The sequence below is a fragment of the Phragmites australis genome, chromosome 9 (genome assembly GCF_958298935.1).
Source record: "Phragmites australis chromosome 9, lpPhrAust1.1, whole genome shotgun sequence".
In the NCBI taxonomy this organism is placed as follows: Eukaryota; Viridiplantae; Streptophyta; class Magnoliopsida; order Poales; family Poaceae; genus Phragmites; species Phragmites australis.
In genome coordinates, this window is record NC_084929.1 from 22,977,069 (window position 1) to 23,003,168 (window position 26,100).

Genomic DNA, 26,100 nt, shown 5'->3' on the forward strand with positions numbered 1-26,100 from the left:
AGATGATAGCAACCTACCGATATAATTTCATTACCTAGCTGAAAAAACTGTATATACCATAATACATAAAAGTCTTGTAATAGAAAGAATAATAGAACATCAATGTACGATACAGGCGGAAGAAAGAGGAGTGTAGAATCTAAGCATACAGATTAATGAAAAACGATTGAAGCATTGAATAAAATATAACATAGTGTCATACCCATAGGCTCGGAAATCAATTTGTCAGCTTTCTCTGGAAGTTCAACTTCTTCGACCTTTCCTTCGATGACCTGATTAGGAGGAAGTACAGTATCAATTGGGGGTCAAAGGTAACCATAAAGGGTACAAATCCAAGAGATACAAAACAAATCGTGATCCGTTGTCCAAGAGATGGGTTCCTAGAGATTAACCATAGAGCATGTTCAGCCATTTCAGATGCCTCAGCTGCATAGACATGTCTTGCACCGGCCTAACATTAACATACCAAACACCATGTGTCATGTTATATCGGACACAGAAATAAGAGAAACTATGGAATGCTCATATGAGGATCCGTTCAAATTAGATTCAACTTAATTATTAGGACAGATATTTAATAAGATAATGGCTAGCACGCGTTCATCTCTCGATGCACCATGTGCTAACCCACATCTCACCACGACAATCGTAGTTACTAAAGATTAAAACAAATATAATTCCGTTAGTCCTGATATGTGTGGTTTGATAATTCCCAGTAGAGCTATTATCCACATATATCTCTACCAATATGTATATCATAACATCGCGATTTAAGATTATAAGTGATTACAAGTTGATGAACTAAACAAAGACAAGTGTTATCTAGCATAAATATACATAAATCACAACAAAAAATATCTAAAGAAAATAAAGACTAGTGGTGTCAATTGCCTACAAGGCAACTGACTGGGGTTAGCAGTAGTATAGTGACTGCTCGCCACCATACTGCTCTCGGTGGGATCCAAGTAGCCGACACCTAACTTCACCTAAAAAGCAAACAAGCATCGTGAGTATGAAGGTACTCGCAAGACTTAATCCATACGAGGAACATATAATAATATAACTTTGAGGATTATGCATCTGGATGAATTGGCAAGGAATCGACCATAAGATTAAGTGAGTTCATATGCAAAAGCAGAATTTGACCCAATATGTGAGAATCTACACCTAACCATCTGTACTCTCCTATCCCGAGATCAACAACGTAATATAACTGTAGCTTGTACTATCTCAACTCATGAACAACTATCACAACCGTAACCCAACAGACCATAACATCCCAACATCAGAAATACTAAGATTGATGCGGATAGACATAAGCATACTCATAACCTAGAGCGTAACAATTCGAATTGATCTTACACCCTGGCAATTCGAATTGATCTTACACCCTGCATGAGGTACATCTTTACCCACATGACTCGGGTTTATCCTCTTGGCCCTAGAGACAACATTTCTCATACATAGAACCACCCACTTGCACATGCTCCTATGGCACCGGGGTTACCGCGAGCGTGTCCCAGACACATTTGGCTCTCCACCACTTAGCTTCTCCTCATTATTTTTCTCTTACACGTTATAGGGACATAAGGCAAGCGTCAGCACGATGTGTGATAAAATGGTTCAATCGTCCATTATCTGAATATGTGGTAGTACGGAAAGTGCTAAAGCCAATAACAAATAATGGTCGGTGCTTAAAAGATGCAAGCAGTCTATGGCATTCGGGTTCCTCTCCCGACCTACCCTTAGCACCGCCCACATCTCACCTCATCCTCATATCTTATACATCCCAACATCATCCGCTTTTGCAAATCAAAGACAAAATTTAAACAGACATCAATCATCTAATCTAAATTCTTTGACAATTAAGAGATACCTATCATAGAAAAACCTTTCTCCAAGGAATCTTGCTTCTTGTTCCAGATTTGATCCTAAAATAGGTTACTTTGCTTTCCGCTCTATCGGAAAACGTTCTAACGTACTGACTCCATAATTCTATTTCAAAAAAAAAGAGTGAGACTCAATCTCCTTTATCATTGTGAATAATATTAAGCCCTAAATTCGCGAACGATGGTCGAACCACCGCTCGACTTCTATTGAGGGCCTATGCATTGCTAAGCATCTCAGATAACCTTTTAAATTAGACAACAACATTATTATACCAAGGTTACAAGGATAGAAAACATCAACATCTTAAGATAGGGATAATGCAGCAACATAGGTTCTACCCACAAAACCCGACTTTGACTCGCTAACACGCATAACATATATAAACCGATAATTTATCAATTAGACTCCACATGATCCAAATTATAAGGTGAAATATGATTAGATTCTTGCCTTGGTACTCAGTTGCTTCACAAGATCACAATAAAGTTATACCTCAAGAATACCCCTGTCGCTCTCCAGTTCATTGATCACTAAAAGAAAGAACAGTGCATCACAATCAACATGATGAAATGCTACGAGAAATGCACCCAATTGCCATGAAAATTTCATAGGGGATGTGGTACTAATTAAAGATCATAATGCAGCAAGATTCACTTGAATTAAAGCACATATGCTCAGGTATAAATGAATTAACAAGGTGCTGCCCAAAAGTTCATTTAATTTAAAAGAGAGCGTAACAAAACTAACTTCAAGTTAAGGGAGCACTTGACATGTCCACCATTATTTTTTCTAAGTAGAGATTAACTAAAAATGTTTTTTAGAAGTGGATTCACCCCTAAATTGTTTATATTTAATTTTGTATAATTATCACAAGCTAAACAAGCTTAAACAAACTTAGGCTAGGACAGTAGGTTAAACAACTATTTCATGTGAGCTATTACTTTTCCTACAAAGTACTCATTATTACAAGATTAATATTAGTTTCATCAATTTTAGGCATTGAGTGAGTTAAAGGTGAAATTAACAAGTTAAAATACATGAACTAACCACAACATTTATATTAAATATTTCATGAGGGTTAGAATTTTTATACTGTAAATCATGACAAAACAAAGCTAACAAAAATGGTTCCATAATTTTAGGACAATGAATTAATTACCTATGATTTAATTAAGTTGAAATGCATTTAATTAATTAAATAATTATTAGAAAGCATTTCTTGAGTTCCAACATTTTTAACAGTTATTTATAATCATACAAAGCTAACACAACTAGTTTAATGATTTTTGAAGTTCATATGAGTTAACTATGAAACATACAAGTTATTCACAAAGTAAACAATTAAAATCGCCTGATGAATAGTAACATCGGAAGTTTTGGGTCCACGTAAGAAATTCTGACCCGTCGGAAGTTCCAGGTTGAGATCTGAATGAGCCTCTCAGGTTGCTGATTTTTATTAAACGGGAAGTTTCGGATTAAGGTCAAAACTTCCAGGTGTGGTTCCAAACAAGGGTTCTCGAGAGGCTTAACTCGGATTAATCCAGAACTTCCGGGTTGAAGGCATGACCTTTTGGATCTAATCAGAAGTTTTGATCTTCACCAGGGATCTCTTCAACAATGATTCCAACAACTTTTAGAGTGGGAATTTTGGACCTAGAGCATCACCTTGACCTCCTCTATCACGTAGGATAGAATGCATAGGCCAAAAATCACCGAAGCTCGGCCATTGCCTCCGATGGTGGCGGCGGCCATTGTTGATCTTGGCAAGCTCAACTCCTGGATAGATACGACCATAGAAAGGGAACGATAGGGTGTTGGTGGTGCTCACCACGTCCTATCAAACTTGTGGCTTGATTGTAGGAGTTGGGGAAGGGCTAGAGCTTGAGATGATGTCGGGAAGATGGTGGCTAACTTGAGGATGAAGAAGGCATGGGGAACTCGAGCGTAATGTGGAAGATGGCCTCCATCAATGAGCTACGGTGGAGGAGCATGCTGGGGACCTCCTCCTTGGCCTCCCCTTGCTCCTCCTCTCTCTTCTCTCTTTGACTCGATTCGGGAGAGGGGATTGATCCATGTAACAGAAGGGCGTATGGAGAGAGAGGTGAGTGGATGATAGGTGGGTCCTACCAACCTTTTCTTTTTCTGCTAATTAAATTCTCTCCACTTGTTAAAAACAAACAAAAAACTAAACTAGCTCTAAAAATTTCACCAATTTTTGTGATTATTCTATGAGTCGCAAAGAACCCATTTTAATTATCTCCACTTACATGCATAAGGTATAAATAATTATATAATTCTTCAAAAGGAACTACTTTTTAAAATTTGAATGAATTATTAGAGCTTCAAGATGACTTCCAAAAATTATGAAAAAATCATCTAAATTCATCTTATCTGGTGTTCTTGACGAAGGAATTTGTTTCAACCATAGGTTGCATGGCAAAAATTAAAGCTTCTTAGCAAAACATCACTTCCACTTAACTTTAATACTTCAAAAATAATACCTAAGCATGTTGCCATTTCTCATGATTTTATCAACTTCCAAATAAATTCAATTCGATTCAAATGCATGTAAACAATCGCTCACAATTAAACAAAGATGATGTTCATGATGCATATGCATGTTTATTGTCACAAGTTACATGGGGAAATCAGGCCTCTCTAGAACATTCCTTTTGAGGTTAACTTGACTTAAGTTGAATCCAATTCAAGCACATCCAACCTATCGCAAAATTTTTAATTACCCTTTAATTTCAACTAGTGGACTTATTCACTTACTAAATATATTTAACTAACTTGGGATGTGACAAACCTCCCACCCACCCTAAAAGAATATCGTCCTGAGATTCGAGTGAGCATAGGAGAGAGCGCAATGAGTTCATGAGTTAGGAGTTGAGAGTTGCGGTAACGAGACGATGGCACAATGACGCTGCAAGAATAATTCATCACAGTGTTGAAGACTTTGGAACTCGGTGAATGAAATGGGATAGACTCCTAGGCTTCTCAGTGCTATATCACCTAAACAAGTTAATAACTCCACAAGGAATCTATAGGATAGGATAAAAGGGTGGGTGTTGATCGAGTATTAAAAGTGTCATCATCCTTCCTTATTCCAGCTCACTAACATGACAAGATAATATTTCTACTCACATTAATGAGAAGAAAAGGATGAGTAATCTTCTCGATTATTTGATGGTGATTACGTGCATATCTAAGAAGCTTAGGAACATGGAATTCCTATTAGAGGAAAGGGTGCTATGATAAAAGTCCATATCGGATGTTTCGACACCTCAGATCGTAACTTCCAGTCCAGAAATAAATTGGATCCGAGAACTTCATGTTTGGAACAGTCGGAGGCTATTGATTTTGGAAACCTCATGACGATACACAAAGTGCATGAGATCAACTAAAGAAGGATCTCCAAAGGAAGGAGAGGTCAAACATATTGTCCCTAAGTTGATTCATGTAGGATAAGCATTGTTAGGTTGGACGGTGACCATAATTTGCAAAAGGAGAGGTGACTACATCTTATAGGGGTTACCCTAGCTAGACAATTAGGATCTAACTTGCTAGGTCGAAGTAGGATTTTCCTCTCGTCCATAGTGTAGTCATGGTTTTCCATTACAATCGGGTTAATACTAAAAATTTCCCAGCACATTGGCTCTAAGATTGTATTCAATTCCCACATCTTTGCTCAAGGTTGTTAATTATTTGTGCAATTGAGTGCTTGCATGACATGGTGAAGAACAATGCAAGCGTGACCATGGTGTGACATGGTCACCATGAGGCCATGGATGGATGGTATGATGCGATTTATGGTGCATTACATGCTTGCGATGATGCAATACAAATGTGGGATGGTGCAATGCGAAGGTGCAATTGCATAATTCATGGTGCACATGACATGGTGCACATATGTGATGTATATGGCATAGTGTACATGCCATTGTGCTTATGACATGATGAGTCATGTACGGTGCACCTATAGTTATGCACATGAGATGGTGTGCACTTCATGATGCACATGACGTGACACATTACAAGGTGATAGTGAATACATAAGGGGAATGATTTCATACACGATTGGTTTCAATAATGCACCTTGATGAGCGTAGACTACCCTAGACATGATTCTTTTTATTAAACTTTATTGAGTGAGCAAGAACAGGGAAGTGCAATTGCAAGAGTTATGGAATACATTTGTGTACCTAGGTGGTTCACTATGGCTTTTCCCTAAATACTAACCTCACACCAATGTGTTAACGGGCCTAAACTCCTAAAGGACATCATCATTCCCCTCAACTTAGACATGCATGAAATAGCCTTATCGGTGTATCAAGTAAAGGGGTACCCCAGCTAACAGGCCCCACGAAGGGTGCAAACAGCCAGGGGAACATACCCTAAAAACGCTACTCGATCGATGAGCTACCCCGACCAGTGCAAGGCCTCCAACGACCAATCTCGCTACACCTTCACACAAACCCACGACCAGCCCCCTTGGTCGCGGGACTGGATTGGACACTCGCCCAAACGCTTCTCTTCACCAGGCACCAGCCCCGACAGATAAGATCGTGGGCGGTGCAGGAGGGCGTTGTCCCATCCCGTAGTATTAAAGGCTATGGAGTGAGACTCTACAGGCCGGCGCAGCGCTGCATGACAGATGAGATGTTGTTAGCCATCCGGCAGGGCAAGTGGATGGAGATGGCGCAGAGAGGCAAGTGGACGGGGACAACGCAGAAGGCAAGTGGATGGGAACGACACAGAGGCAAGTGGACGGGGACGGCGCGGAGAGGCAAGCGGATGGGGACGGTGCAGAAGGGCATCGTTCCGTCCCATCGCATTAAATTCAGCAAGATAAGGCTCTACGGGCTAAGCAAAGACGGCGCGCGGCAACACGATATACAATACTGTCAGAGCAAGTTAGCATGCCTGGTACTCCATAATGATGAGTTGAGTTAGAAATTAGAATGAGCAGAGGTCATTTGTGTAGGACCCGCTTATAAGTTCTCCTTCTCCCTACTATATAAATGGATGAGGACCCCGTCTGTAACCAAGAGAGAACAATTCTGCCAAACTGCTAGAATACCGTCTATGACCAAGTAAGATCTACTATAACACAAACACAGGACGTAGAGTTGTTATCCTCCGGGAGACCCGAACCTGTATAATCCCTGGTGTCCTCGAATCTATCATCTACACATAGACACACCCAGTCCCTAAAACACCGTTCACGCACCCACTGTCCAATACACCCCGGAATCACTGTCAGGGATTTACCCTCGACAAATTTGGTTCTAGACCATGCGTTGCACTCGGGCTATGGGAGGAGGTCTAACAAGAGCCATTTAATAAGTTTTAGAGTTTAGTAGGGCATTGGTGGAAGGAATCTCAATATCAAATATCTCGTATCCGAATGTTCAAGCCCTATTGCAAGTCATCTAACATTCTTAGGGCGAGGCTTGTGAGTATATCAAAGAAGATTTAGCTTGTATTATTCCCCCAGTAGTCATAGCCTTTTGGGTTGGTTCCAAGGTTTTATTCTAACCTCAAAAAATTTAGGCAAAGAGTAGAAAGTTCCAAGCTTGCAATTTACAACAAGGGTTTGAATCGAGATGTTCGACCATGATTAGGGATATTAACGAAGGAGATCATTGGAATCAATTCACAAAAAAGATTGCAAAATGAGAGATTCAGATGGTTCAACCCTTTACTTATCAGCTGGACCAAGCCTAAGGAACCATAGGAAGAACGGTGTTGCAACCGGGTGAACAATGAAGTGTTGGATATCTTTGAGCAGATTCTTTCCAGATTTTTCTATGGCTTCCCACAGTATCCAAAATTTCTAGAAATATTCACAAAGCTACTAAACATTATCATTAACCTACTATAGAAATTTCATGAATTTAGGAGTTATCTACTAGCACACAAAATTCTTGCAAGTTTCAGCTTTTACCGGGGATTTCAGATTTCAGTTTTCAGGACAGCTAGCAGTTTATTGAATTTTTAACCCTATCAAAAACAGCTAAAAAATTCTATGAACATTCACAAAATTACTAGCAGGTGTGATATATAAGTTTTGTTTTTTTTTCTTCAGATTTTTAGGTATCACATATTACACGCAAAAGTTCGTTCAAGGCAAAACATATGCATGCAAAGACATGTCTAAAGTAGCAACATTTATAACTACGCATTTCTTCTCGCGTTCATCACTCCCCAACCAACATCAAGATCATAGACATCACATGCATTCAATATATAATGACCCACCAATCATCACCCTCCGCGTGAAGAAATAAAAGCGTTTGCACAAACGGTACCATTGCCTTACAGGACACCCTATGTAATTGCCATAAGGATAGACGACCATAACTACCATTGTATGGTAGACGACCATGACCACCATCATATGATCATCGTATGGTAGACGACCATGACCACCATCATATGGTAGATGTTCATACGTTATTGCTAACGTATTCACTTCCTGTATAATCACCGTCCAGGGCATACCAGGCTCCTACCTTGCATTGGTTGAGCTCTCGATGTCGGGATGTGTCCCTTACCTTCTTACCCTTTTCATTGATTGCGTCGATGAAACATGAGTGATAAGACAGAATAGTAAGGAACAACATCATGCATGACCAAAGTAAACAAGTATATCCCTAACACATTATATATGCATGAACAAAGAACTCACAAGAAGCAATTCACAAGTCATTACATATAAGGCATAATATATTGACCTAATAATTCTATGAGTTCATGAAGAATTAGCTATCTCTTATTCATGTTACTTAAGTTTGCCTAGCTTCGCTTAATTAATCATGGTTAATACTTCGCTTATTTAGCCTAATTATTAAGCATGGAAGACATGCTCCTTGTTACACCATCATCGCGCCTTCTCTTTGTCTGCTGCTGTCACCGTTGCATCATCCAAGAGAAAAGCATGAATTGAGATAGAGAGGACCAATGCCAAGTTGAGGTACAATGGAACATAGATCAAGAATTAGACAAGACACAAGTCCTTAATAAAACATTGGAAATAAAAATGTTTTCAACTCGCCCTTAACCCATGAAAGACAAGGTGAGTTAGAGAATATTTTCAATCATATTAAAAAGCACAAGACAATAGATAGCTCTTAGAAAAGTTAAGGAGTAAAGAGATCACATCATTAGAGCATGAAATTAAGGCTGTGTTTGTTTGCTGCTTCTAAAACTGCTTCTGCTACTGGCAGAAGCCAGAAGCCAGAAGCCAGAACAAACGAGGTTCTGGAGAAGTGGCTTCTGGAGAAGCCAGAAGCCTATTTCTGAGGAAAATGAACTAAAACTGAGAAGCTCGCTGAGATGTGCTTATCTGAGAAGCTATGTGCTGAGAAGCTAAAAATTTATTGTAGAAGCCAACAACCTATTTCCAAAAGCAGCTTTTCAGAAAAGCCAAAAGCACTGCTTTTCAGAAAAGCTCAAAAGCAGAAGCTCAAACAAACACGGCCTAAGTAATAATGAGTTTTCTTAGTGAGGTTGACATATTTCGTTTAAAACCATCATACTACTCTAACCTACAGTCAACCATGCTCTGATACCACGCTATGAGGACCCGTCCAAATTAGATTTAAATTAATCATTAGGACGATCATTTAATAAGATGAGAGCTAGCACGCATCCGTCTCTTGACGCACCATGTGCTAACCTATATCTCACCACGACGATCGTAGTTATTAATGATTAAAATGAATTCAATCGTATCAGTCCTCGTGTTTTGATAATTTTCAGGAGAGCTATTATCCACATATATCTCTACCAACATGTATATCACAACATCGCGATTAAATAAGATTACAAGTTGATGAACTAAACAAATACAAGTGTTATCTAGTATAAATATACATAAATCACAGCGAAAAACATCTAAATAAAATAGACTGGTGGTGCTATTTGTCCACAAGGCAATCGACTGGGATTAGAAGTAGTATAGCGACAGCTCACCATCACACCGCTCTCGATGGGATTCAAATAGCCGACACCTAACTCCACCTGAAAAGCAAACAAGCAGCGTGAGCATGAAAGTACTCGCAAGACTTAATTCATATTTGGTACATATAATAACCCTACTCTAAGGATTATGCATCCGATGAATTAACAAGGAATCAACCATAAGGTTAAGTGAGTTTATATGCAAAAGCAGAATTTAACCTAATATGTAAGAGTCTATACCTAACCATATGTACCCTCCTATTCCAAGATCAACAACATAACATAACTATAACTTGTACCATCTCAACTCATCATCAACCATCACAACCATAACCCAACATGCCATAACATCCTAACATTGGAAACTATACGATTGACATGGATGGACAGAAACATACTCATAACCGAGAGTGCAGCGATTCGAATTGATCTTACACCCTATAGAGGCATACATCTTTACCCATATGACTCGGGTATATTCCTCTTGGCTCCCAATACAATCTTTTTCATATCCTGAACTACCCACTTGCATATACCTCTATAGCACCGAGGTTACCATGAGCGTGTTTGGAACACCTCCGGCTCCCCGCTACATTACTTCTCCTAATTCTTTTTTCTCTTACATGTCATAGGGACGTAAGGCAAGTGTCAGCATGGCATGCGATAATCGGCTCATTCGTCTATTATCCGAATATGTGGTAGTACAAAAATTGCTAAAACCAATAGCAAACAACAATTGGTGTTTAAATGATGAAAGAAGTCTATGGCATTCGGGTTCCTCTCCCGACCTACCCCTAACACCGCCCACATCTCACCTCATCCTCACATCTCATACATCCCAACATCAATATTATCAATGTGAACAATATTAAGCCCTAAGCTTGTGAACGATGGTCGAACCACCGCTTGACTTCTACCGATGGCCTGTGCATTGCTAAGCATCTCAGATAAAATTTTAAGTTGGACAACAACATTGTTATACCAAGTTTACAAAGATAGGAAACATCAACATCTCAAGATAGGGACAATGCAATAACATAGGTTCTACCTACAAAACCCGACTTTGACTTGCTAACATGCATAAGATACATAAACCAATAACTTATCAATTAGACTCTACATGATCCAAATTATAAGGTGAAACATACTTAGATACTTGTCTTGGTGCTCAGTTGTATCACACACAAGATCACAATCAGGTTCCACCTCAAGGATACCCCTGTTGCTCTACGGTTCATCGATTGCGAAAAGAAAGAACGGTCCATCACAATCAACACGACAAAATGCTACGAGAAATGCATGCAGTTGCCATGAAAATAATAGGAGATGTGGTACAAAGTAATGATCATACTGCAACAAGATTCACTTGAATTGAAGCACATATGCTCATGGCATAAATGAATTAACAAGGTGCTACCCAAAAGTTCATTTAATTTAAAAGAGAGCGCAACAGAACTAACTTCACATTAAGAGAGTACTTGACATGTCCACCATTAATTTTTTTTCTAAGTAGAGATTAACTTAAAAAGATTTTTAGAAGTGGATTCACCTCTAAATTATTTTTATTTAATTCTATGCAATTATCACAAGCTAAACAAGCTTAAACAAACTTAGGCTAGGACATTAGGTTATACAACTATTTCATGTGTGTTATTACTTTTCCTACATAATACTAATTATTAGAAGATTAACAAATTTTAGACATTGCATGAATTAAAGGTGAAATTAACATGTTTAAACACATTAACTCCATAATATTTATATTACATATTTCATGAGGGTTAGCATTTTTATACTGTAAAACATGACAAAAAAGCTAACAAAAGTAGTTTCGTAATTTTAGTACATTGCATTAATTAACTATGATTTAATTGATCTGAAACATATTTAATAATTAATTATCAGAAAGCATTTCTTGAGTTACAATATTTTTAACAGGTAGTTCATACTCATATGAAGCTAAGGCACTTTGTTTCATGATTTTTCAAAGTTCGTATAAATTAACTATGAAATATACAAGCTATCATCAAAGTAAACAATTAAAATCGGCTGATGAACAGTAACTCCGAAAGATCCAGGTCTGGATCAGAAATTCTGACCTGTTGGAAGTTCCGGGTTGAGATCCAAATGAGCCACTCGGGTTGCTGATTTTTATTAAACCAAAAGTTTCGGATTAAGGTCGGAACTTTCAGGTGTGGTTCCGAACAACGGTTCTTGGGAGGCTTAACTCAGATCGGAACTTTTGGGTTGAAGACTGGAACTTTCGGATGTGATCAAAAGTTCTGATCTTTGCTGGGAATCTCTCCAGCAATGATTCTGACAGCTTTTATGGTGGGGATTTTGGACCTAGAGTATCATCTTGAACTCTTCTACCGCGTAGGATAACATGATAAACCAAAAATTACCGAAGCTCTGCCATTGCCTCCAATGGTGGCGGTGGTCATTGTTGAGCTTGGTGAGCTCAAGTCCCAGATAGATATGACCATAGGAAGAGAATGGTAGGGGGTTAGGGTGCTCACAACATCCTAGCAAACTTGTGGTTTGATTATAGGATTTGGGGAAGGACTGGAGCTTGAGATGATGTCGGGAAGGTGGTGGCCGGCCTGAGGATGAAAAAGGCATGGGAAACTCAAGCTTGACGTGGAAGATGTCCCCCGTCAATGAGCTACGGTGGAGGAGCTCGCCGGGGGTCTCCTCCTTGGCCTCCTCTTGCTCCTCCTCCTATCTTCTCCTCCTCTCTCTTCTCTCTTTGGCTCGGTTGGGGGAAGAATGAGGGAGAGGGGATTTATCGAAGTAACAGAAGGGCATATGGAGAGAAAGAGGTGAGTGGATGGCAGGTGGGTCCTACTGATCTTTTCTTCTACTACTATTAAATTCTTCTCACTTGTTAAAAACAAATGAAAAATTAAACATGCTCTAAAAATTTCGCTAATTTTTGCAGTGATTCTATGAGTCACAAAGAACCCATTTTAACTATCTCCACTTATATGCAGAAGGTATAAATAATTATAGAACTCTTCAAAAAGAGCTACTTTTAAAATTTTGAATGAATTATTAGAGCTTCAAGATGACTTCCAAAACTTATGTAAAAATCACCTAAATTCATCTTATATGGTGTACTTGACGAAGGAATTTATTTCAACCTTAGGTTGCACGGTAAAAATTAATTTTTTTTAAATAAAACATCACTTTCACTTAACTTCAATACTTCAAAAATAATACCTGAGGATGTTGTCATTTCTCATGATTTTATCAACTTCCAAATAAATTCAATTCGATTCAAATGCATGCAAACAATTGCTCACAATTAAATAGAGATGATGTTCATGATGCATATGTATGTTTACTATCACAAGTTACATGGGAAAATCAAGTATCTCCAGAACACTCCTTTTGAAGTTAACTTGACTTAAGTTAAATCCTATTGAAGCACATCCAACCTATCGGCAAAAGTTTTAATTACCCTTTAATTTCAACTAGTGTACTTATTAACTTACTAAATCTACTTTACAAACTTGGAATGCAACAACCTGGGCAATGAATAATGAAAGAATACCACTACCAGCTCCAATATCAACCACAACTCGACCCTCAAAGTCGGATTGGTTTTTCATAATAGCAGCACAGTATGTTCCTGAAGGGGAAGAATGTGCACTACCTTATTAATATTTATGCAGAAAGGTGAGTATCATGACATTTTGTGGATAGGGAATAACAAGAACTGAGAACTTCGGGTGAAAAGGTGACCTGTCCTCACAAAATCTTGTAACATATTTTGCTGATGCAATAGCTGGCCATACTAGTGGAAATACATCTTTGCTGACGATGCCTCAATTTTTGTGTCAAATTTGCTCATCGAAGAAATTATTGATCCATTCCCCAACAACTCACCTGTCATTTTTTCAAGATATAGCTAACTTCACGAAAACAAGTTGAAATAACATTAAAAAAAGAACATACAGCTCTTGCAATAAACTAAGCTATCCAAGTGCCGGTACGATGAATCCCTTTAGAAATGAGTTCGACAGCTTCCTACAAGATGCGAAGTCAAATTACCAAATCATAAGCAGCAAATCCATATGAAAAGGATTTTAACCTACTAGGCAAGTACAAAATTTAGCTGGCCTTTCCTTGTGAAGTGTGAACCAAACTTACTGACTAGTGACCACATCTATTGACTAGTGACCACATCTAACTGGTACTATGTGAAAAACAGACAAAGAAGACATTAAATAAGTGACGGTTCATAACAGGATCTGTTATCGATGATAAAAGTGACGGGCATAATTGTACCGATTACTTATAACTTATTATAAGTGACGAGTCTTTCTAGCCAATCATTGATGATGGATCACAATTTGACCAACCACTAATGACTAACTCATCAGTGTCGGGTCATCTTAGCATGTTATTAGTGACGGGTCAAATTGTAACTCGTCACCAATGACTTGATCAATACATAGAGCTATCATTTCATGTGGTGCAAAAGTGCATGTACTCCTGGTATATGCTATATGTGTGTATATATATGTATAGTAGTACAAACACATACTCATATATATGTTTATTATATACTATTTTTCTCCATTCATCAGGGGTATATATATAATATACAACATTGAGAATATATATGTATATGATGTTAAAAAATTATTTTTTTTATTTTCTCTTATTTTTTCTCACCTAAGCAGCATTAGAATCGGTATTATTGTACAATTTTGCTCAAGTTTGATGTAAGGAGTGGTGGCTATAGACACATACGCGCGTTCCAAAAATAGTGTAAAAACTTCATGTGGTGAGAAGTCAATCTTTCAAGCCATTTTTAGCCTAAAAAATTCTCTGAACTCGATAAAGTGGGAGAGAAACGGATGTAGCTTTTTCGATAGATGTCCCTAGAGTAAAAAAAAAAACAGAGTATGTATGCAAAAGTTATACCTTTTTTTACTAAAATCACTCTAGGTCAACATTTCGAGAAAAACATCATCAGTGACAGGTCACAGTTATGACCCATCACTTATGACTTGCATAAATGACGGATCATAATTATAACCCATCACCTATAACCTTCACCAATGAAGGTTAAAAGGATAATATAACCGATTTCTATCATAAGCACATGATAGCTAAGATGGTAAGGGAGTCACGCTTGAGGTCCTGGGCGTGGGTTTGAGTCCCACAAAATGCAAAGACCGAAATATGATTGAAAATGATGTGGATTGGGCATATACGATGAGTCTTATATCATAGTTGCTCTTGGGTGAACAAATATTTTTTTGACTTTTTCGTGTCTAAAAAACGTGAAACACGTTCATCAGTCATAAGTGATGGATCACTATTACAAATCATCTTTTTTGTTCAGTTATAGATGACATGTCATTATTACGACCCATCACCTATACTATTCATTGGTGACGGGTCAAGTTATAACCCGTCATTTATGCCACATTGTTAACGAGTCTATACTCGTCACCTATAACGACTCATCAATGACGCATTTGAGGTGACAGGCGCAAGATCCGCCACTTATGAGGGTTATCACCCATCATCTCATGTCCCTTTTTTATGTAGTGTGGCAAATCACAGTCCATCTTTTGAGGTGTTTGCACATGCACTATGCCAAACATCTACATAAAAAGCTTCCAGGGATGAGCTAGTGGCAGTGGTAGAGTACCAAACAAGTCTTCACTTACATACATAATCTTACTGATTCAAAGCTAAATCATCTCGAACTCTTTCTCACCAACAATACTGAGTAGGCCGTGATACTGGGCAGCTGTTAAGTATACTAAGCATGAAGCAAACCATGAGTGAGATCTAGGAGTGCGGGGGAGTTTCTTACAGAGAGGTCACGTCGGGGAGGTAAGTAGGCTAGCTAGTACCTTGAGGTTGGAGGATGCAGCCTTGGAGTCATGCGACCCTGATGTGCCTGCCGCGGGGGCCGAGCCAGCGGGGATGCTGCTGGAGGCGGCGGATGGGCTGGAAGTCATAGCTGGACAGCACCTCGTCAGTGTTGATGCCGTTGGAGCCACCATGGTGGGGGCGGTGTGCGTGGTGGCTCCATGCCTCCTACGGGTCGGGCCTCATCAGATCTACAAGTCCGCCGCCGTCAACAGAGAGAGGGGACGAGGGCATTGGCACCGAAGCCCGCTGCTGCAAGGCTAAGGATTTCCATACAGTGGAGGAGGAGGGCAAGGAGAGACGGACACATCGGCGATAGAGGTGGGTAGGGATCTGGGAGCGACAGGCAGACTACCGATGATGGCATCTAGCATGGCAGTTGCGTTAGTCATGGCAAAGGGGATGGGGGCAGTGGTGGCGCTACGCATGAGGTGTCGAGAGGAGGGGTAAGTTCGAGGGGAGGGGGATCGGGAATAGATATCGGATGGTAGGTGCGGAAACGAGAGGCATGGGCAAGGAGCGAGGGAGAACTTGAGAGGGCAGAATATGGAGGCAGAACACAGAATGATGTGGGAAGATTTCTGAAACCACTTTATATTTTTTAAGTAGTAGAGATAGTCTTATAGGATCTGGTCCTGATTTGACAATTTCGCCTATAGTTTAGTTTAGGTGTGATCTAAGATATGATCAAATTTAAACATCAAACCAATCTAAGACAAAATCGTAGAGCACTCACAAGTGGCCAATTATGATTCCAAACCAAACATGCCATGAAACGGTGAAAAACATTACTCCCATCAGGGTCCGCTCTCCCGCTGGATGCCTTACACGAAACACGAGCATACTGCAACACGCATGAGTGTATTTGCTGAAATAGACAATATGTTTTCGTACTTATAATTTTAGCATTCGTATTCGGCACATCATTTACTGAAAAATAGAATTTCGGTACACCGTACACCGAAAAATCATGGATCCAATTATATTCGGCACACGGTGTGCCGAATATGAGCTACAGTGCTATATTCGGCACAACATATGCCGAATATGAACCATATTCGGCACACCGTGTGTCGAATACGGTTTACAGTGCCATATTCAGCACACGGTGTGCCGAATATGGCATTTGCCTACTGTGCGGTCACTAATTCGGCACACGGTCATATTTGGCACACCATGTGTCGAATACAGCACTGTAGCCTGTATTCGGCACACCATGCGGTGAATACAGCACTGTAGCTCGTATTTGGCACACCGTTTGCTGAATACAGGCTACAGTGCCGTATTCACTACACGGTGTGCCGAATATAGATTTTTCGGCGTACGGTGTATCAAAAATCCATTTTCGGTAAATGATGCGCCGAATACAGATACTAAATTTGTAAATACGACAACATATTGTCTATTTCGGTAAATATACTTATGTATGTTGTCTAATTTTGAATTTTTGCTCAACACGTCTCGTCCGGCCCTGCAACCCAGCCGTCTCCCCAAACAGCCCAAATTGCACTCCACACCTCCACTCTCCACCAACAAGCTCAGACCGGAAGGATTTTTTTATATATTTTTATTTTCAATATTTGTAAAAAAAGTTGCAGATCTAATCTATCGGTGTCGCTCTTCTCACAGACGACACCTTATGAGACCTACGAGATAACAATTAGAAATTAAATATACAGATTGATGTGGCTACCACGTTAAGATGTTGTTTCACCAATAAGTGACACCAAGCTGTCACCCATTGAAAAGACAATAATAGTGTTAAAAAAGATGTCATCAGTTTAAAAGACAACACCTTCTCCTATGTAAAGTTGGTCATACATTGCATGCGAAGGCTGCCATGCATTTGCATGTGACCAACTGTTGCACTTGCACGTGAGGGCTGCCATGCACTTGCATGTGACCAACTGTTGCACTTACACCAGAATCCTCCCTCCTCTCCCACGAAACCGCAGGGAAGGAAAGGAACGGAGCGCGGCGGGGTTGCGATGGGCGGCGGCGAGTGCAAGAGCAACGAGTACGCGCCGCCGCCTACTGGGACTTCCGCTCCTCCTCCTCGTCCTCCGGCCCCCTAGCTTCCGGCGGCAGTGCCGGGGGCAGCAGGTTCTTCGACCGGTGCCGCGTCCTCATGCTTGGCTGCGGCAACTCCCGTACGTCTCCCTTGAGTTACACTCTACTACTATTGCTGTATTGCATACCGCAACTACCGATCTCTCAGCCCCCCCCCCGCTCCCCCCCCCCCAAAGAAAAAATCAATATTTTTTTTACCACTTGATTTACGATTTAGTCTGTTTAACCTTTCTCTTTAGGAACCCTGGATGCTATGATGGTAAGCACTGTCTACCAAGCAAAATACATATCACCTTTCTGAGTAGTCATGTGTTGAGATTGGTACTGCTATAATGTTCCAGTGTGCTGATGCTCCTCCTCATGGTGCTTCCAAAATGCTAACAGCAGTGGCAAGGTTTAAGACATAAAAGTTTCTTCACTCTTTGCATATCAATCAATCCCAACTGATACATCAGCTGTCCTGAATTGAACCATCTGTGCTGTTTACCCGTGCAGACTTGTTAGGCCTTGTCCGATCTACTTGTTACATCCTCTAAGCACCACCCCCCCCCCCCCCATACTCTTTTACTCAATGCTAATGAGATGATTTTGAAAGGAGTCTTTTGGCAGATAACATATGGTGCTCCTAAGGAACGAGTGCCGCTTTTGAACCAGGTCGGATGCAGCTGGAATATTGCACTATACATTATGCATAACTATGAAACACCCTCTCTGGGCCGTCAGGAAAATTCTAAGGCCCTGTGCCAAACTCTAAACTAGGGCATAAACTTAAGTGTTAAAATAAAATAATAACAATATATATTATAATATAGTACATAGCAATAGGATAGAGTAAGGTTTGTACCAGTTGCTTGAACACATTTCTTCAAATTCTTGACTGCTGCATAATCTTTACTTGAAAAGCATCATTCTTTTAGTGTTCTTTGAAATAAAATCTTCAATGATATATCCATAATCAATCTTCTCTAGGAAGTCACTCTCAAGTGCTATTATAGCTAATCCATTAAGTCTTTTTTTTGTCATTATAGAATGCAAGTAGGACTTCAATATATAGTTTCAATTTAGAAAAGCTTCGTTCTGCTGATGCAACAGTCACCAGAATGGTCAACAAACTCTATATGCAATAGTTGCATTGGGAAAACAATTATGTCGCTTCAAAAACTTTAGAATTTCAACTGGACCTATATTTCTTTTGAAATGAAATCTTGAAGAAAAATCAACTCCACATACAATTCATTAGTATCAATATCAGATTGTCTATCTCTTTTAAGTGCAGCCTCAAGACTATCACAAGAAGATTTCAAGCTCTTATAATCCAATTTCTCCAAAGTGTCAAAAATAATAAGAAACCAAAAGTATTAGGATAACCTTGATATTGTTCAAATATCCTCGTAAGCGAGGAAATAGCTTGATCAATAATATGTATAAAATAGTTGATTCTAAATAATTCATCTACAGATTGTGTAGCAACATTTGTGTCATCTGGGTTCTCATCAAAATGTCTCTTTCTTTTAATTTCCCATTTTTTTATGAAATGTTGTACCAATATCCATCTCAAGTGTAATATCTTTGGCTATCTCCGATGCATTTAAGAAACTAGTTTCCATGTACCCTTTGAAGAAAGAAACCAGCCCCTGCACTTTCTCAATAGCAACATCAATAAGCATATCCTTTGCTTGCAAGTGTTTGTTTACCAAATTAATAGCATATAATATTTCATACCAAATGACTATTGTCACTAAAAATTCATACTCTCCAAGTTCATTAGTTGCTAGAGATTTGGCCTCATTCTTGTTTTTGGATCATTATCACTATCGGATACTTGAAGTAGAGCCTCCCAAATCTCTGCACATTGAAATCTGATAGCTTTAACACTTCCAACATGACTCTCCCAACGAGTAGATGATACTGACTTGAGAGTCAATCATGTTATGTTATTTTCAAAATATGTTATTTCTTAGTAGAATTAGCAAAAGTTGTGTAGATACGTTGGATGATTCCAAAAAAGTATTTAGCTTTACCACAAGTCTTAGACATATCATGAAGTGTTAAATTAAGACTATGGCAACCACAAGCGGAATAGAAAGCTCTAGGATTTACATCCAAAAGTTTTTTTTTACCCTTTCATGTTTTCCTTTTATATTTGATCTATTATTATAGCCTCGTCCTCTCACATCATCTATATTAAGATCAAGATGCTTTAATTCATTTTGTAGCACGTCAAAAAGTCCTTGCCCAGTTGTATCATTTACATCCAAAAATCCTAGGAAGGATTCTTCAATGCAAATAGGACTTGAAGATGAATCCACATATCTTATAATTAAAGATATTTGTTTTTGGTGGCTTGCATCAGGGTACAATCAAGTATGACAGAGAAATACTTTGTTCTCTTTATTTTCTTGATAATTTCAAACTTAATAGCAGAAGCAAGCAATTGTATCAACTCATTATAAATCCTAGGACCAAGATAATGAACTCGAGTTTCATTATTTGTAATACGGCGAACATGCTCTTGAATAACTTGGTCAAATTCAGCTAACATTTCTATCACGCCCAAGAAATTCCCATTGCTATCTTCATACAGTTTGATATTAGTACCACAAAATGATATATTATGTTTGGCAAGAAATTTTACAATGGCAACAATTCTGAACAAAAATTTTCTCTAGTGGTCCTTTTCTTTCTCAAGTTGTCGCTGAGCAACTTTATCAATAGTTTGATCCTTTTGCAATCTATTATGTAAATCATACCAAGTGGCCACATTAAAAACATGATCTATACTTATTTCATGCTCTCTAAGTCTATTACCAAGATGCTTCCAATCATTAAGCTCCTCATTTGCTAACTGACCTTTTAGATACCCTTTTGTAATATTTTGCAACAGTTGCAAAATACTCTATCGAGTTCTTTGGAATACACAAGCCAATCTCTATTGCACTCCTCTCCATTTCATAGAATTCTAGAATAGAATAGTGCAAAAAAACTACTATAAAATCTATCTTTATGACCTTTCTAAATTGATAAGTCTCTTTTAGGACCCTTTTTTGCTAAAATGTCAACATGTTTAGCATAAAGGGCATCCCAATATCTTGGATCAAATATATCAGGCTGAAAAGAAGTACCAATATTTGCAGCATGTGAACTAGTGTCGTCGATGTTATTACTATTATTAGCCACTTGAACATTTGTGTTGTCAACAAGAACTTCCTCAACAATGTTTTTTGTCTTTGTCTCACCATCATTAGGATCATTGGCAACATTAATATCAAGTGCATGGCCCTGGTCAAGTGTCTGATTATCAAAAGGAACTTGTAATTCTTTTATAATAAACCTATCCATGGCTTATTTCTGAGATTGAGTTAGATCATCTATTCTTTATATTTCTTTTTATGCTTTTGATGACCAAAATCATATTTCTAACCTGATTTGCAAAAGACATGGCTTGCAAGTTGGAACACTAGATCAACTGATGCGCATGTACACAAAAGATGAAAAGAACAAAATTAACGGATGCTAGATGCACATTTACACTCATAATTATAATTATTCAATAAAATAAGTAAATAACAATATGAGAAAAATAGGGCTTGAGCGCTTAGCTGTTGGCTCGAACCTGATGGAGTCATGGGCGATGGTTGATGGTGAATTCTATGTTGTGATGGCCTGAATGCCCAATGCCCTAATGGCACCAGACAATGTCGCTGCGCCGCTGCCATGCGAGTGTGGCGTGCGCCGTCAGGACTCAGGCGAGAGCTAAGAGGACGTCACATTCAAGGGGTCGATCAGGACTATCGAACTACCATGGTACCACCATGGGGGCCGAATCACTAAACTTGGGCCTGCCTGCAGTGAATCAAAACAAAGCCCATATAGGAAGAATATACCTAGGGTACTCGGTCTAGCTTGGGGCCTTGTGCAGTCGCACAAGCTGCATGTCAGGACCCGGACCTCGGGTTCCCCTGTGCCTCTTATATCAGTCCTTGGATCAAGTAGCTGATACACATAGAATTCAACAAAATGATATCAAATACATACTTCGAATAAAATAAAGTATAATAAAATAATTACCTGAATGGCGCAAAGATTATCTAGTGGACAAGGATCCACAGCAGACCAGCCAAGCAAAAGAGCCTACAGCATAGCGGAGCAAGACGAACGATGCAATCCAAAGCCACATGCAACTCGAGTACAGACACGACCTTAGACTTCTTCTCTTTAACATCATCTGGGTTGAGTTTGATCTCCATCGCAATAATCTAAAAGCAAAAATACTAAGTATGAAAGGTACTTAACAAGTGATATACTACTTCAAAGGGTTGATAGATGCATAATAAATATTTCAAGGATTAGGCTTTACGGTATAGTTTTAAGTGTAAAGCAAGTTTTATGCAGGTATCCAGTTTTATTCTCTACTATTAATCTTTTGAAACAAAGTTAACATCGTAACAAAGCTTTTGAAATAGTTTAAAATAAAGTAACCCGGTAACAAAGCTTTTGAAATAGTTTAAAACAAGGTAACCTAGTAACAAAGCTTTGAAATAATTTTAAATCTAGAAAACAATAACAAGTTATATCTGGGGGGGTTCAGTCTTGGGAAGGACTATACCTCACTCTGTAGTCCCTATCATCACATATGGTATACCTCTAGTACCACAAAGCTTCTGGCGGATTAAGCCAGCAACCTCATATCATGGATATCGAGTCAACACACTCACTCATCAAGACACACATACACCCTGGAGTCTAGTCAAAACGGTTACTATTGTCACATGTCCATGACCGTGGACATAACTATTCGAATAGGTTTACACTCTGCAGAGGTTGTATACTGTACCCATACAATATGCTAAGCCTCTAACCGTTACAAGCGGAGGAGAGAATCATACCGAGATACTCCAATCACATTTCCTGTCAGGATTTTCTATGAGATTTACCCTCAAATGCCAGATTCCATGTACTGAAGGTCAATCCCCTTTTTAAGCCTAGGCCGATTCTAGAAACCTCCAAACAGAGGGACATATGACCACTTGACTGATCGCTGCTCTCAGCCTCTTAGTATGATGCCCAACCCGGTCTGGTGAAAGACAAGTTAAGTCTACCCATTCAGGACGCATGGTTGCATGGAGTGGCTAAGCATGGCAGCGTAATGACTCGGTCTTTAAATGGTCGGGGCAGATATCTTTCAGTAATGAACACAACAGAGGTGACTCAAGCCTTTAGGAGCATCCTCATCTAGAGTACTACTCTACCTGCCCTCGCTAAAAATGTTTTCACTTATTTTTACACATCACCCTCTATATCCCACATGACATCAAGGATTTCACAACCATCATAGAATTCACAACCATCAAGGATCCATGGTTTATGAGTTTAACATTGTTAATAGTGAATCTTCTCTCCGAAGAGAGGCATTTTAAAAGCGATATCTTCGAGAAGACGTATTCAATCCTAAGCATTCTAGATATCAAGATGTCATATGTCATTAATATAGATAATAACATGTAATCCTATGGTGATATGTACTTTGGATGATAACATTTAAGACATGGCACGTGTTGATAGGATTTAGCTATTATAAGCAGTTTAAAGAAAACGCGATACATAGTGTATGCGATAATAAGTCATGTTTTAGTTGATCATGTAGATTACTTGAAAACATAGGTCCAATATGATTAAGGAGATAGAACTTGCCTTCACGAAGGTCAATTCACAATTGGTCTTATCGTTCGAGTCTCCCGAGTTCTTCATTATCGGGTCTCACTTTTAGTTCCTTTCTCACGTTCTTGCTTAGAACCTTGACTTCGAGCCTATGCAGATTAACAACAAAAGCGCAAAATGACTAAGCAATGGAACACCAGGACAAAACCAAGAGAAACATCAAAGCGAGAAAATGACGAAAGCTAACCTAGCGAAAAGACGATCGGCAACTCTTAGCTAAGCAATACTGTTACACAGATACTAGCGAGATTATCTAGTGTAGCAAGGCTAAGTTGTTCACCTAATTATTTTATTAACTTAAGAGAAAGTATAAACAAGGTATTAACAATTAGGTGAGCGTTTATTAGCTTAACTGCCGAAAAGCGCCAGTTAGGGTTTCTGCGTGTAGGTGAGTACACATGTACAGACATAAATGTATGTGTGACACTTACGCTTATATGTATGTGAGCATGTATACACATATACGTAAGTGTAACTCTAGACGATTATATGTGTTTAAGTGTCGAGATTAATTATTCTAATCTATAGCACTATTCCAATGTTATCTAAGTAAATATACTTAATTACTTAGTGTTACTTAATTTCCTCTCTAATTAAGTTATATTTTATTGCTATCATTAAAGCATACATGTAATTAAATAACTAGGTTAAACTATTCCAAAAAACTAATTAATTAATTCTTACAAGAGACATTCGATTAATTAGTTATCAACATTAAATTATTCTATCATATTATAATGCCATGTATTTATTTATTTAGCAGCTACACTAGTTAATCTTATTACATTAATTAAACCAAGATTAAGTCCTATGGATTAAAGCATGAAATAACAATCTATTTCTAAACATCAATTAAAAGAAATCCTTTAATTAATCTAACAACTATTTTAGAATTAACATAAGGATTAAACCTATACTTATGCTAGATTAACATAAGCGACTAATCTACGATTATATCCTAAACATGGATACGAAATTAACTAACTCATCTCTATTTAAAAAAAGGTGAACCCTAATTCTAATTTTAAACACTGTAGCACAAATTAAATATCGGGCGAGAAAATATACAAACTCCAAAAATCACAATATTTGGCGGAGATATAGATTATGATTTTAGAGGAATATAGACGAAATAATCGCCAAAATCGGAGTTAAACGGAGGAGTTACAACGCTCAGAAGATATACCAGAAATGAAATCCTGGAAATTGAAAAAGGGTACTATGCTGTGGATTGGGTCCATGAAGCTTGTGGACCAGAGGGAGTTGTGAGGCTTGGACCAATGGCCATGGACTTGTGGGGCCCATGCATTAGAGAGGGAGGGAGAGGATAAGGCTAGCCAGACTTTGCCCGTGTGGCTCGCAGAGAGAGGGCGGCGGAGAGGGAGGCACCAGAGTGAGGGGCGGCCGAGAGAGAGGAAGGCACGCCGGGAGGAGGTGAAGGCCAGAGGAAGATGGCAACTCGGCCATGGCTCAGAGCCGGGTGGACTTAGCAGCGCACCGGTAGGGGAGGAGAAAAGGCAGGTGGCCGGCGGGAAGGGGAGTCCAGCCAGGGGAGAAAGATGGGTGTCGGCCTAGAGAGGTGGGAGCCAAAGAGGGTTGATACGGCGTTAGAGAGAGGGACAATGCCAGTGATGGAGAGCTCGGCAGCGGCTTCTTCGTGCATGCGTAGGAGAGAGGGAAGGGAGACCGAACAGGGTGGAGAGGATCTCCAGCGATAGCTCCACGGCGGCAGCAGCATGAGGTGCGAGCGAGCACGGTGGTAGTGTGCGCAGATGCGCGAACAACAGTTATGCTCCAGCGGGCGGCACGATGCGACCGGACGCTGCACACGATGGAGCAGAGAGAGACTGGCTCGCGCATGCTGGCCGAAACGACGTCGTGGGGCAGGGTGGCGCACGTGTGGGCAGGGGCAGCACGACGCAACATGATGCGAGCGGAGGCGTAGTAGTGGCGTGCACAAGAGGACGTGTAGGCATGACAACATCGTCGGCACAGGAAGAGGCCATGACGCGGAGGCCGGGTGGTTGTACGGCAGTGCTAAATGGAGGGGGAGGAAGGAGCAAAGGACGGGGTGCTCATCGTGGATGGTTAATGTTCTCAGTGACGGCATGCACGGCGATGGTGCAGTGAAGGGCTGGGACGGCGCTGCAGGAGGCGGCTTGGCGTGAGCAGGCAGCTGCGCAGCTGAACGATCAACGACATAACACGGTCGAACGTGATCGAGTGGTGGCACGTGCGGGATGGCACTACCTCGTCCGAGTGGCTAGTGGTGTGAGAGTGTAGCGAAAATGGCCCAATTAGGTTATGATTATGATTTTAGTGATTAATAATAACATAGTCAATGTGACTAACATGTTTATCAAGAATATATGTTAGTAAGTCTCATGGATGCAATACATAAAGAAGCCATCACAGCTGGGACAAAGTTTGATCGAATTGATGTCCTAGGAAGATTTGCCTTATTGGATGGTCCAGAGCTGTGGATGTTGAGCTCACCGGAGCATATTTGATAAAGGGAGAGAGAGGCCTAAAGACATCACCGGAAGGTTCGGCGAT

At 39.6% G+C, this 26,100-nt stretch overlaps 1 pseudogene; it reads right to left on the bottom strand.

Moving 5' to 3' along the window:
* Positions 1 to 117: 117 nt before the first annotated feature.
* LOC133928071 (probable histone-arginine methyltransferase CARM1) lies at positions 118 to 13,756 on the bottom strand (annotated as a pseudogene).
* Positions 13,757 to 26,100: the final 12,344 nt, after the last annotated feature.